At 42.3% G+C, this 15652-nt stretch overlaps 1 protein-coding gene across 1 annotated transcript in view; it reads right to left on the reverse strand.

The window, feature by feature from the left end:
• The window catches only part of LOC139540822 (glutamate receptor ionotropic, NMDA 3B-like), a 109035-nt gene that overhangs the window by 92361 nt on the left and 1022 nt on the right, over positions 1-15652 (reverse strand). The window lies entirely within an intron of this gene.

Below are 15652 nucleotides of genomic sequence, written 5' to 3' on the forward strand. Positions count from 1 at the left end.
AGGCTAGATTTCAAAAATTATCCGCCGCCATTGTTGCAACCCCTATTACCAGTCTGTTCAACCTCTCTTTCGTATCGTCCGAGATCCCTAAAGATTGGAAAGCTGCCGCGGTCACCCCCCTCTTCAAAGGGGGGGACACTCTAGACCCAAACTGTCACAGACCTATATCCATCCTGCCCTGCCTTTCTAAAGTCTTCAAAAGACAAGTTAGTAAACAGATCACTGACTATTTTGAATCCCACCGTACCTTCTCCGCTGTGCAATCCGGTTTCCGAGCTGGTCACGGGTGCACCTCAGCCACGCTCAAGGTACTAAACGATATCATAAACGACATCAATAAAAGACAGTATTGTACAGCTGTCTTCATCGACCTGGTCAAGGCTTTTGACTCTGTCAATCACAGCATTCTTATCGGCAGACTCAACAGCCTTGGTTTCTCAAATGACTGCCTCGCCTGGTTCACCAACTACTTCTCAGATAGAGTTCAGTGTGTCAAATCGGAGGGCCTATTGTCCGGACCTCTTGCAGTCTCTATGGGGCTGCCACAGGGTTCAATTCTCCACACAATACCCCATAATGACAAAGTAAAAACAGATTTTTAGAAATGTTTGCTAATTTATAAAACATAAAAAAGGGAAATATTACATTTATAAAAGTATTCAGACCCTTTACTCGGTACTTTGTTGAAGCACCTTTTGGCAGCGATTACAGTCTTCAGTCTTCTTTGGTATGACACTACAAGCTTGGCACACCTGTATTTGGGGAGTTTCTCCCATTATTCTCTGCAGATCCTCTCAAGCTCTGTCAGGTTGGATGGGGAGCATTGCTGAAATGCTATTTTCAGGTCTCTCCAGAGATGTTCGATCAGGTTTAAGTCCGGGCTCTAGCTGGGCCACTCACGGACATTCAGAGACTTGTCCCGAAGCCACTCCTGCGCAGTCTTGGCTATGTGCTGAAGGTCGTGGTCCTGTTGGAAGTTGAACCGTCACCCCAGTCTGAGGTCCTGAGAGCACTGGAGCAGGGTTTCATCAAGGATCTCCCTGTACTTTGCTCCATTTATCTTTGCCTCGATCCTGACTAGTCTCCCAGTCCCTGCTACTGAAAAACATCTCCACAGCATGATTCTGCCACCACCATGCTTCACCGTACGGATGGTGCCAGGTTTCTTCCAGACATGACGCTTGGCTCTCAGGCCAAATAATTAAATCTTGGTTTCATCAGACCAGAGAATCTTGTTTCTCATGGTCCGAGAGTCTTTAGGTGCTTTTTGGCAAACTCCAAGAGGGCTGTCATGTGCCTTTTACTGAGGAGTGGCTTCCGTCTGGCAACTCTACCATAAAGGGTGTCTTTCTTAATGTGTGTCTTTCTGGAAGGTTCTCCCATCTCCACAGAGGAACTCTAGAGCTCTGTCAGAGTGACCATCGTGTTCTTGGTCACCTCCCTGACCAAGGACCTTCTCCCCCGATTGCTCAGTTTGGTTGTGCAGCCAGCACTAGAAAAAGTCTTTGTGGTTCCAAACTTCTTCCATTTAAGAATGATGGAGGCTACTGTGTCCTTTGGGACCTTCAATGCTGCAGAAATGTTTTGGTACCCTTCCCCACGATCTGTGCCTTGACACAATCCTGTCTCGATGCTCTACGGACCATTTCTTCGACCTCACGTCAATTGTGGGACCTTATATAGACAGGTGTGTGCCTTTCCAAACCATGTCCAATTAATTGAATTTACCACAGGTGGACTCCAATCAAGTTGTAGAAACATCCCAAGGAGGATCAATGGAAACAGGATGCACCTGAGCTCAACTTCGTGTCTCATAGCAAAGGGTCTGAATACTTATGTAAATAAGGTATTTTTGTTTTCAATATTTAATAAATTGGCAAAAATGTCTAAAAACCTGTTTTAACTTTGTCTTTATGGGGTATTGTGTGTAGATTTCTGAGAAGAAAAAAAAAATATATTTTAGAATAAATCAAATCAAACTTTATTTGTCACATGCGCCAAATACAACAAGTGAAATTTACAGTGAAATGCTTACTTACAAGCCCTTAATCAACAGTGCAGTTCAGGAAGAGTTAAGAAAAGATTTACCAAGTAGACTAAAATAAAAAGTATTACAATAAGAATAACGAGGCTATATACAGGGGGCACCGGTACAGAGTCAGTGTGCGGAGGTACAGGCTAGTTGAGAAAATCTGTACATGTAGGTGGGGGCGAAGTGACTATGCATAGATAACAAACAAACCGCGAGTAGCAGCAGTGAACAAAAGAGAGGGGGTCAATGTCAATTGTCCGGTGGCAATTTTATTAATTGTTCAGCAGGCTTGGGGGTAGAAGCTGTTGAGGAGCCTTTTGGTTCTAGACTTGGCGCTCTGGTACCGCTTGCGATGCGGTAGCAGAGAAAACAGTCTATAACTTGGGTGACTGGAGTCTCTGACATTTTTATGGGCTTTCCTCTGACACCGCCTATTATATAGGTCCTGGATGGCAGGAAGCTTGGCCCCAGTGATGTACTGGGCCTTTCGCACTACCCTCTGTAGTGCCTTACGGTCAGATGCCGAGCAGTTGCCATACCAGGCGGTGATGCAACCTGTCAGGACCCATGCCAAATCTTTTCAGTCTCCTGAGGGGGAAAAGGTTTTGTTGAGCCCTCTTCACGACTGTCTTGGTATGTTTGGACCATGATAGTTCGTTGGTGATGTGGACACCAAGGAACTTGAAACTCTCGACACGCTCCACTACAACCTCGTCGATGTTAATGGGGGCCTGTTCGGCCCACCTTTTCCTGTAGTCCACGATCAGCTCCTTTGTCTTGCTCACATTGAGGGAGAGGATGTTGTCCTGGCACCACACTGACCGTTCTCTGACCTCCTCCCTATTGGCCGACTCATCATTGTCGGTGATCAGGCCTACCACTGTTGTGTCGTCAGCAAACTTAATGATGGTGTTGGAGTCGTGTTTGGCCACGCAGTCGTGGGTGAACAGGTATCTTTGGTATCTTTTTTAAAATAAATGTTTCTGTCTGCACTCGACTTTCTGGCGATGAAACAAATTTGAATCAAACAGTGGTCAGGAAAATGGATCACTTCCGAGATCTTAGGAAAAGGGATCGCTACCTGGCCAAATTCAAAAGGATACATCGACAACAAGATTATGGTTTTATTAACTGTAGAAACCAGGCAAGATACAAAATGGATAAGGCCAAATCCCAACATTACAACTTACATCAGCCCTGTAAACTGTGGAACATTTTAAAGGGCATTGGCTCAAAAACTCCCTATAAGGTAACATCCTGTAGTATTGGCCTGGATATTGATGATGTTTTATGTTATGACCAGGCAAAGGTTGCATATTATTTTAACTATTTTTTTGACCTCCTATAGCCTCATCTCTGGTTAAGAAGTTACCAACCTTCTCTGGACACCACGGCCAGTCTTTCGTTAACAACTTTTACCATAGCAAAGGTATCACAAATTATTTGTTTGAGCTGTGCATGGGAACAGAGGACAAAGTCTCCAATCTACTATGCTTAACGAGCACAAACAAAGCAACTGGGCTGGATACCCTTCCTGCAAGATTCATAAAGGATAGTGCTTGTGTCACTGCTAAAATGATAACGCATATTGTTAACCTTTCTATTAGTAGTGGTACATTTCCCAATTATCTCAAAACAGCCAGGGTGGTTCCTGAAACTACAGACCTGTGTCGATCCTCAGCAGCTTATCCAAAATTGTTGAGAGATTAGTTTTTAATCAACTTGAGGGATACCTTCTTGAGCACAAACGTCTTTATGTACTCCAATCTGGCTTTAGAACAGCTCATTCCACTGATACTTGCCTTTTCCACCTTTTTGACGACATCAAGCAGGAAAGTGAGACGGGGAACTATTCAGGTATGGTCATGTTATACTTGCAGAAAGCTTTTGACATTGTGGACCATGATATTCTCCTGATGAAAGTGAAATGCATGGGTCTAAATGGTGTAGCAGGGAATTGGTTTATGTCTTATCTGACCAACAGAACACAAGAATGTAATGTTTGTGATGTTCTGTCAGAGGCCAAAGAAATATCCCGTGGAGTACCGCAGGGATCCATTTTAGGGCCTCTCTTATTTCTTATATATACGTTTATGATATGGCAGATGCAAACTCCTGCTTTATGCTGATGACTCAGCCATACTGGTATCAGGGAAGGATACAGTTTACATCAAGGAAACCCTGAGTAAGGAATTGCATTTTGTTGGAGATTGGTTGACTGACAACAAATTGTCGCTACATTTGGGAAAAACCTAACCGATTTTGTTTGGAACAAAACATAGATTGCTTGGGTAAACTGTGCAGGCAAGGAGATTGAATCTAAAACAAGTGTAACTTATCTTGGTGTGTCCCTAGATCAATCCCTTTCTGGAGACCTGATTGCTGCTAAAATTCTTTCTAAAATGGCAAACAAATTGATATTTTAACATCAAAGTTAAGGAACTGCTTGTCTCAACCTTGATTCAGTGTCATTTTGATTATGCCTGCTCTGCTTGGTATAGTGGGCTATCAAAAAAAGCTGAAAGAGAGAATGCAGGTCATGCAAAATAATGTTATCAGGTATATGCTGAATGTCCCCCCTAGGACCCACATAATGTTATCAGGTATATGCTGAATGTCCCCCCTAGGACCCACATAATGTTATCAGGTATATGCTGAATGTCCCCCCTAGGACCCACATAATGTTATCAGGTATATGCTGAATGTCCCCCCTAGGACCAACATAATGTTATCAGGTATATGCTGAATGTCCCCCCTAGGACCCACATAATGTTATCAGGTATATGCTGAATGTCCCCCCTAGGACCCACATAATGTTATCAGGTATATGCTGAATGTCCCACCTAGGACCCACATAATGTTATCAGGTATATGCTGAATGTCCCCCCTAGGACCCACATAATGTTATCAGGTATATGCTGAATGTCCCCCCTAGGACCCACATAATGTTATCAGGTATATGCTGAATGTCCCCCCTAGGACCCACATAATGTTATCAGGTATATGCTGAATGTCCCCCCTAGGACCCACATAATGTTATCAGGTATATGCTGAATGTTTCCCCTTTAGGACCCACAAAGGGGTACATGAGTTCTGGGAGGTGGGCTTGTTGCCTTTGGAGTCCAGAGTGGACCAACTTAAACTTAATCATATGTTTGACATCTTAAATGATTGTGCCCCAGCTTATATGAAAAAGCACATTGATATGGTCTAGAGCTAGTGTTATGTCTTGTAAAATCCCAAGAGTAAACAGTATCGCGAGGAGCACGTTTCTCTATACAGGCATTTGTCTATGAAATAGCTTTAAAAAGCAGGCAAAGGTTTTCATTTAGACAAGGATGTCCAAGTAATAGAAAACCCTCCACTGCCCCTTGTGCCGCCGACTGCTGGTCAGGTGTATATATTTGAATGATAGGTATGATGTGCAATGAATAGATTGTTTTTAAAGATCGAAATGTGAAATGAATATGGTTGATTTTTACGGTTAGGGAAAAGTGCAGTGAAGAGAGACACTTTTTTAGGATGTCAATATAAATGAATGTATATATGGTTGTTTGTAATTTTGTCTTGCCTTTTAATCAATAATATCGAGGACCACTTTGGAAACAAGCTTTTTAATTAATACTTTTAAGTGATATCCTCTAGGTCAACATTGTACATTTTGTTGTATATGTCTTTTACCCAAAATAAATTAAATTCAATATGTAGCTAGCTAAGTGGTTAGCTTCTTCCAAAATCAAGCTTTGCTTGGTAACAGCAGAGAAGCCCCTCCTGGATCAACAGCCTTGCTTTCTGATATTTGTCTCGTGCGTGCTGCATTTTTTAGTTACTAACTGTCATTTCTACAAATTGTTTCAAAGGATCTTCTAATAGACTTAACGAATCCAATGAAAGTAGTGCCTTCCTTGAAGATTACAATGTATTGCATTTCACACAGGGCTTTTCATAAGCTGATTGATGTGGAGGTAACTCAATCCATTCGTCACCAATATGTAGCACACACCAGCACGCAGCAAATTGGTGGGGGAATATACAGTTGAAGTCGGAAGTTTACATACACTTTAGCCAAGTAGATTTAAACTCAGTTTTTCACAATTCCTGACATTTAATCCTAGAAAAATTCCCTGTTTTAGGTCAGTTAGGATTACCACTATATTTTAAGAATGTGAAATGTCAGAATAATAGTAGAGAGATGTTTCATAGACTTCAAGAAAGCATTTGATTCAATTTGGCATGAAGGTCTTTTTTTATAAACTAATAGATGATGTTATTAAATCAATGTACAATAAAAACAAATGTGCGGTTAAAATTGGCAACAAGCAAACAGACTTCTCTCAGGGACGTGGAGTGAAACAGGGCTGCTCAACAAGTTCAACATTATTTAACATCTACATTAATGAATTGGAAAAAACATTAGAATAATCTGCAGCACCTGGTCTCACCCTACACAACACTAAAATCAAGCATCTGCTGTATGCAGATGACCTGGTGCTGCTGTCTCCCATTAAAGAGGAGTTACAGCAGCACCTAGATCATCTGCACAGGTTCTGTCAGACCTGGGATATAATGACGAATATAATGATAATCCTAAAAAGGTCCGGAAATCAGGATGACAAATATAAAATCTATTTGGACACAGTTCCATTAGAACACACCAGAAACTACATGTACAGTTGAAGTTGGAAGTTTAAATGTATTTGGCTAAGGTGTACGTCAACTCAGTTTTTCACAATTCCTGACATTTAATCCTAGTCAAAATTCCCTCTTAGGTCAATTAGGATCACCACTTTATAGAGAAAATTAGCTATTTCAGCTTTTATTTCTTTCATCACATTCCCAGTGGGTCAGAAGTTTACATACACTCATTTAGTATTTTGTAGCATTGCCTTTAAATTGCTTAACTTGGGTCAAACGCTTCGGGTAGCCTTCCACAAGCTTCCCACAATAAGTTGGGTGAATTTTGACCGATTCCTCCTGACAGAGCTGGTGTAACTGAGTTAGGTTTGTAGGCCTTCTTGCTTGCACACGCTTTTTCAGTTCTGCCCACACATTTTCTATAGGATTGAGGTCAGGGCTTTGTGATGGCCACTCCAATACCTTGACTTTGTTGTCCTTAAGCCATTTTGCCACAACTTTGGAAGTATGCTTGGTGTCATTGTCCATTTGGAAGATCCATTTGCGACCAAGCTTTAACTTCCTGACTGATGTCTTGAGATGTTGCTTCAATATATCCACATAATTTTCTTTCTCATGATGCCATCTATTTTGTGAAGTGCACTAGTCCGTCCTGCAGCAAAGCACCCCCACAACATGATGCTGCCACCCCTGTGCTTCACGGTTGGGATGGTGTTCTTCGGCTTGCAAGCATCCCCCTTTTTCCTCCAAACATAATGATGGTCATTATGGCCAAACAGTTCAATTTTTTTTTCATCAGACCAGAGGACATTTCTCCCAAAAGTATGATCTTTGTCCCCATGTGCAGTTGCAAACAGTAGTCTGGCTTTTTTACGGCGGTTTTGGAGCAGTGGCTTCTTCCTTGCTGAGCGGCCTTTCAGGTTATGTCGATATACAATTTGTTTTACTGTGGATATAGATACCTTTGTACTCGTTTCCTCCAGCATCTTCACAAGGTCCTTTACTGTTGTTCTGGGATTGATTCTCACTTTCGCACCAAAGTACGTTCATTTCTAGGAGACAGAAGGCATCTCCTTCCTGAGCGGTATGACGGCTGTGTGGTCCCATGGTGTTTATACTTGCGTACTATTGTTTGTACAGATGAACGTGGTACCTTCAGGTGTTTGGAAATTGCTCCTAAGGATGAACCAGACTCGTGGAGGTCTATAATTTTTATTCTGAGGTCTTGGCTGATTTCTTTTGATTTTCCCATGATGTCAATCAAAGAGGCACTGAGTTTGAAGGTAGGCCTTGAAATACATCCACATGTACACCTCCAATTGACTCAAATTATGTCAATTAGCCTATCAGAAGCTTCTAACGCCATGACATCATTTTCTGGAATTTTCCAAGCTGTTTAAAGGCACAGTCAACTTAGTGTATGTAAACTTCTGACCCACTGGAATTGTGATACAGTGAGATCATCTGTAAGTGAAATAATCTGTCTGTAAATAATTGTTGGAAAAATTACTTGTGTCATGCACCAAGTAGATGTCCTAACCGACTTGCAAAAAAAACTATAGTTTGCTAACAAGAATATTGTGGAGTGGTTGAAAAACTAGTTATAATGACTCCAACCTAAGTGTATGTAAATTTCCGACTTCTGTAGATAGCAAGTTCACCATGATGCCAATACATGCCATGAGATTATCAGAGATCACGCTTCTCAGTTTGACATCTCATCTAAAGGATAGGACCCTTTGCCGGGCAATGTCCCCATTACTGCCCTGGGGTAATGGGGGTCTCCATTCGAAGCAAAGGACGAGTGCCCTTCTTGGCCCCTCAAACACCTCTTCTAGCAGCAAACTGATTTTCCCAGCCAGTCTCCCCTGGGTCTGTAACCCTGGACTTAGCCAGATCCTAACACTGCCTATCACTCTCCCCCACCTGTGAGCAATTACCAGTTATCTCCCCCAGGTATTTCACACCTCTCCCTGCACAGCTAGGTGAAGCAGACTGGAGCTGTTAGGACAGAGCTGCAATGGTCACCTCTGAGTGGAGTAACAGACTGCAATTAAGGTGAATCTATGTTTGCATGATGAAGATAGAGAAAAGAGAGATATAAGTGAAAAATATAAAGATTTCTATGAGGAACAGTATGTGTATTTATGTGCTTACTCCTGGAGGAAAGGGAAGTGAAGCTACTGTATATGTCAGCATATTCTGAATCCCAATTCTCATGTTTGCCAACACCCATCTAGGGTCTGTTCAGCCTCTTAGTACTATCAGCAACTTATCTTATTGGTGAGGCAAATATCAAACAGAAATAGGTCAAAGTTCAGATTCTGCCTGAAAATAGCATTGCGCCTCTGAAGATGAATAGAAGAAGCTGGGGTGTCAAACCAGGTCCCTTCTCTTTAATAACCTTTGCTAGGCATTAGAGCATCAAATCGCCTATGATGACTCATGTCTAGTTCTGCAAGTGGAAAAGTCTTGGGGGGAGGGGGTTTAATCGTTGCGCTCCTTGCCTTTTGTCCCTTGAGCGGTAAACTGGACCTGCGGTATGAAAGGCAGGCCTCTATCTTTGGTGCTCAGGAGTCTACTGACTCAGACCTTTTTCCTCTAATGCACTGGGCCTGCCTTAACTTCGACCACTGCAAGCCGAGCTTCTGCTGCTGACAGCAAAGCTCGGATTGGGTAGTAAAGAAAACACATTGACAAAAAATTGCTTTCACACCCGTACTTTCCCCCCTATTTAACAAAGCAGTCAAGAATCTGACTCAAGATAATCCTAATTAAATGTTATACTCAAGTAAGTTGCATATGGAGGAAAGTTAACCTCTCTGAAAGTTGTGCCTTTGCCCTCTAATGTTGGGACGGAGCAAGTGATCTATTTTAACCCTCAAGCCAAATCCATTTCTCTCCAATATGCATGTTTCCGCAAACATATCTGTAAACATTTCTCTGGGACAGATGATTCATTAAATGTAATGACCGACTGAGAAAAAAGCCCCGTGCTGCTGTACCACTGGGAAGTAACATTCAATGAGATTCTAGCATTATAAAGAATAAGGCGGGGGCAAATTGCAGAATATTTCTGAGAATCAATCCACTTGGCCCGAATGAAGCAACAAAAAGGCACCACTATCGAGAGAGTTCTCAAATGAGAACATGGTTTGATTACTTTTAAGGCTGTTTGCATTAGCGGTACATCAGAGCTTGGTATTTTAATCTTAAAAGAAGGACTTGGTACCTACTGTGTGGGTGTATTAGCGTAATCACTGTGCAGTATTACCAAATCATTTATTACCAACATATAAAACTGGCAACGTTAATTGCCTGTCACACTCCGACCATTTTCATTGAGCAAATAATTAGGGGTTTAGCTCTAGTCAAGAGCATCCACAATCATATATGCTTGCCATAAGAAATACCACTACTAATAAACACACTCAAACAACAGCAAATTTTCAAAACAGATTACAGGGGTTTGATAGCGATTCAACTGTCAAAGCTTCAAAATAGGCTGCCTCTCACATCTTAAGTGATGATCTGTTCTTTTATACGCACAATGGCATTACAAGTGCAGTCGGCGAACTCGCCCGGGAAAGCAAAGTATGACAACCTCAGTTTGCAAGACCTCACTATGCTTGTTAAAGCAAACATTTCACCAGAACAGCAGGGACCATCTTTCAGCTCATTCCCCTCACAGAGCCCGTAGTTATATCTCAGTGTCTGATCTAAAGTAGACTCGGCTCTAGGCACTAATATGCATCTCAAAGGAGCTCGAAGAAGGCCAATCCCCCATTTCTAAGGCATTGTGTTTTACAAGCCCTCTCTATTACACACATTCATTAATTTTTTGGGGTTACACAACATGCGCCATAGTGCAGACCAATGAGAGCTTTTAGACTGATTGGCAGACTGAAGAAGGCGAGGGAAAGGGACTTCATTGTGTCTGTGAGATTTCCATCTCAGCTCTGCCCCATGCATGTGATGCCATTCCCTTATGCCACAATCCCACTTTTCCCAGGATTAAAAGGCTTTATATTGTGTGAAACACTGAATGCAGTATATGACCTACATAAAACTATGACGTGTAGACATTGAATACATTACATCCTTCCACAGGGATCATTCCTTTTCTCAAAGTCGGTTTGGAAGCAGAGTAAGACATCAAAAGGCCATGTCATAAACCTTACATGACATGACTTATTCCTTTCCTTTTAGATCCTAGTGAAGCAAGGGGAATCATCAGGACCTCATATAACCCCTACGTAGGACTTTAATTAACAGAACATGACTACAGCAATAATATTAATGGCAGTTCATGGTAAATTCCTAAACATGCAGTGATTTACTGGGAGGTTGGCTCGTTGGCTAACCATGAAGGGGGCGGCCATGATTGTCCACTGCTGTGTGTCATGACATCGTGAAATTGTTGTCATGAATAATTCTGACAGGTTTCATCTGCTGCTGGTCATTGCATAATGAGGTGCAACTGAGGAAGTCAGGTGGCTTGGTACAAAACACTCCAGGTGGGTGGACTGTGTGTATGTGTTTGCCTCCCATCTCCTTCCCCATTCAGCCCAGTGATCATTTCACCGTCAGTTAAGGAACCCTCCAAAGCGATTTTAATGGGCAGACATTAAACAAGACAAATGTGTGCACTTTTCCCTGCTCACTCTAAGATTTACAGTGTGTGATTTTTTTTTCTTCCCCTTTTAATTTGTTAAAGTACCTTGTGTTGTAAGCCGTCTGAAACTGGAAAGGTCTGCCAAGTTCAATAGTTCACAGACACACTGACGTAGTAACTATGCACATATCAGGACAGGCGCATGAACAGCTGAAAGACAAGTGCACAATCATGTGGCCTACAACCACATCAACAAAATACTTAAAACACACTGCACATCTTAGAAAGACTAACTGGCCAACACGAACTGACAAGTCACGGAGACATACAGCTAAAGGTGTTTTTCGAGAACCTAAAGCGGCTTTCCCACCTCTCCTTTATCTGCATTGATATGAAGACACAGGATAGGTGAAAGCAATATGGAGGACACCTACTGCCCATATGCGTACACAGCTGTCCAGCTCTTTCAGATTACTGCCAGTAAGGAAAGAAGGGATGCACCCAGAGACAAATGAGAGACAGAGCGAGAGAGACAGACAGACAGACAGAGTGAGAGAACAACCACAGGATAACCACAGATAGAGATTCCAGCTGAAACTGCCAGAGTGAGCACTCTGACACATTATACTACGGCAGGCTGCCTGACTGGGGTGGCTCAGCTGGTACTGTGAAACTGTGACTATGCCTCATCCAGTCTCTTAAACCTGGGACAGGTGCATTAGAGCCAGCATAGCATGACAGGCAGGGTAATAGCTGACCTGAAAGGTCAGAAAGAAACTACCAGTGCCCAGGCAAACCCCCTGTCATCTCATGTAGTGCTGATCAAACTGCAGGCCTCTCTCTGAAAGCCATGACAGGGATGGAGGTTGTATACTGTAGGATGCACCATTAGCCATAGTTGTGATCTTGGTTTTGATGGCAAAATGGAGAGGGGCCGTGGAATACAAAATGAGACAAGAGTACAAGTTTTCAATCGGCGTACGGATACTGTGACTGCACTTCCCATCTCTCTCTCAGTCGCTCTCTCTGATTTTAGGCACAGCTCTCCCCAAGAGTACCGAGCTTGCAGTGCTCAAAAGGAATCTTCCAGCTGGCTATGATTTTTAAGATGTTCACGTCGCCTCCCTTGCATGCCAAGGGAAATAGCAATACCAAATCCAGTGACACTGTGAAATCATACATCTTTTGAGAGACATTTTGAATGAAAGATGGTGAAATGCTCTCAAGTACATGGCCTTGTCCCTTACCAACAAGGTGAATGAGCAATGTCATGGTCCCTATGGAAGTTACCGATCTGAATAATTTTGAGGCAAATCATTGCAGAGCTATTTTACCATGAAAGTCACGTTGCGTCACATTGCTCTAAAGTCACTGACATTATCTAATATACAGATGGAAGTGTGTGTGTGGTGTGTGTGTGTGTGTGTGTGTGTGTGTGTGTGTGTGTGTGTGTGTGTGTGTGTGTGTGTGTGTGTGTGTGTGTGTGTGTGTGTGTGTGTGTGTGTGTGTGTGTGTGTGTGTGTGTGTGTGTGTGTGTGTGTAAAGCAGTCATTGTCATAGGTAATAATGTAAAGAACATGACAACTGACAGGCACAAATAGTATGAACTCAGGATGATGCCTCTTGTGTTGCAATAATATACTGATTAGCTGTAGCTCATCCCATGTCACCAAGAAGGCTCAGATAGGTCAAATCAATAACCAATTACCAGTGGTATGCGGTGGCCAAAGGCATTTCACACAGCACAATGAGTACATAATACAGCCTGGTCTCAGAGACCAAATTAGTATGAGATGTTACGTTTGGTATGGTTATATGAGACAGATGGTTACAGATGGCAAAAACAAAAGTAGGGTGGTTGGTGTGGATTGAAGGGTGGGCGTGTAACGCGAGCAACTAGCAACCTAAAGGTTGTGAGATCAAATCTCATCACAAACAACTTAAGCATTTTTCAACTACTTACTACTTTTTAGCTACTTTGCAACTGCTTAGCATGTCTGCTAACCCTTCCCCTAAAGGCATCAGCATGCTTCAGTTCGGCTGGCGGCTAGCCGAAGTCGGCTAGGCGAACCGAACGAGTGTGCTCATATACTCCCTTAAAAGACATTCGCTTGAAAAACGAGACAAAAGCAGAAACAGTACTGGTTGTCCATTTTGAGACGCCATAGCCAGTATACACTTACTTAAAGTACAATTTTATCTCAGATAACTGAAAAAAAATCTGTCATTCATTTTGCCGAGGAGATCTTAGTCGCGCAATTTTACATCTTAACAAAGCTGTTTGGTGCAGTATTTCTCAATTACATTTCATTTCAATTACATGAAAAACGAGTCGTCTCTCGTTGAATGACAACAAAGACTTTATTGAAGAATCTCTACTGCTGACCAATCACTGACAGAGGCGGAGACTTTGGCTCCGAACTTCGGTTTGCCTCTAGAAAAACTGTTGTGTGCCTGAACAGCTGAAAAAAATTTCACCGAAGTCCAGAACAAACCCAAACATCTCAAAATGTTGTCATAATATATGCACAAACTCTTACGAATTGTTCCGGCTGGGAAGCCTTAACCCTAATCTTAAGCCTTTTAGCTAACCCTTCCCCTAACCTTAAACTAACTCCTATACTTAACCCTAACAACCCCTGACCCTAACCCCTAAACTAGCTAACGTTAGCTAGCCACCTAGCTAGAATTTGTAACAAACGTTTAGCATATTCGTAATATCTAGTACGTTTAGCAAAATATAAACACAACAATTTCAAAGATGTTACTGAGTTACAGTTCATATAAGGAAATCAGTCAATTGAAATAAATAAATTAGGCCCTAATCTATGGATGACTAGGAATACGGATAAGCATTTGTTGGTCACAGATACCTTTAAAAAAAGGTAGGGGCGTGGATCAGAAAACCAGTTGGTATCTTATGTGACCACCATGCAGCGCGACACATCTCCTTTGCATAGAATTTATCAGGCTATTGATTGTGGCCTGTGGAATGTTGTCCCACTCCTCTTCAATGGCTGTGCGAAGTTGCTAGATATTGGCGGGAACTGGAACACGCTGTTGTACACGTCGATCCAGAACATTCCAAACATGCTCAATGGGTGAAATGTCTGGTGAGTATGCAGGCCATGGAAGAACTGGGACATTTTCAGCTTCCAGGAATTGTGTACAGATTCTTGCGACATGGGACCGTGCATTATGATGCTGAAACATGAGGTGATGGCGGCGGATGAATGGCACAACAATGGGTCTCAGGATCTCATCACGTTATCTCTGTGCATTCAAATTTCCATCTATAAAATAGAATTGTGTTCCTTGTCCGTAGCTTATACCTGCCCATACCATAACCCCACCGCCACCATGGTGCACTCTGTTCACAATGTTGACATCAGCAAGCCGCTCACCCACACAACACCATACACACTGTCTGCCATCTACCTGGTACAGTTGAAACTGGGATTCATCCATGAACAGCACACTTTTCCAGCGTGCCAGTGGCCATCGAAGGTGAGCATTTGCCCACTATAGTCGGTTATGACGCCGAACTGCAGTCAGGTTTATGGTAGAGAAATTAACATTAAATTATCTGGAAACAGTTCTGGTGGACATTCCTACAGTCAGCATGCAAAGTACACACTCCCTCAAAACTTGAAACATCTGTGGCATTGTGTTGTGTGACAAAACAGCACATTACTGGCCTTTTACTGGCCCCAGCACAAGGTGCACCTGTGTAATGATCATGCAGTTTAATCAGGTTCTTGATATGCTACACCTGTCAGGTAGATGGATTATTTTGGGAAAGGAGAAATGCTCACAAAATTTGAGAGAAATAAGCTTTTCATGCATAAGGAACATTTCTGGGATCTTTTTTTCAGCTCATGATCCGACGGGCGCAACACTTTACATGTTGCCTTTATATTTTTGTTCAGTTTAATACGAATTGTAATTCATAACATATCATACGAAATGGGTGATGGACATCCACAAATTAATACATAGCCCACCATACAAAACCAAACATATCATACTAAATGAGATGTTTCGGGTTTATGTATAGAGTAATAGGAAATGCTCTGAGACCAGGTTGCAGCACCACACTATGGCCCTAAAGCAAACATACTCATTGACAATGTATTCTGCTAAATGAGAAATTAATAGATCAGGTCGTAATGGAAAGTCTTATGGAAATCATTTTTGGAGAAACAACCGGTGCGCTCTAAGGCAGCGTGTTACCGAGGCAGACCTTGTACGTGATCAGGTCAAAAAATTGCACCCTTTGAATAAAATCTCCCTTGAAAACAAAATATCAGGTTCGCAGGGTAAATGTCATAATATTACAAGGACCAAAACCCTGACACTGGGGGTAGAAA

Source organism: Salvelinus alpinus, chromosome 16 (assembly GCF_045679555.1).
Source record: "Salvelinus alpinus chromosome 16, SLU_Salpinus.1, whole genome shotgun sequence".
NCBI lineage: Eukaryota > Metazoa > Chordata > Actinopteri > Salmoniformes > Salmonidae > Salvelinus > Salvelinus alpinus.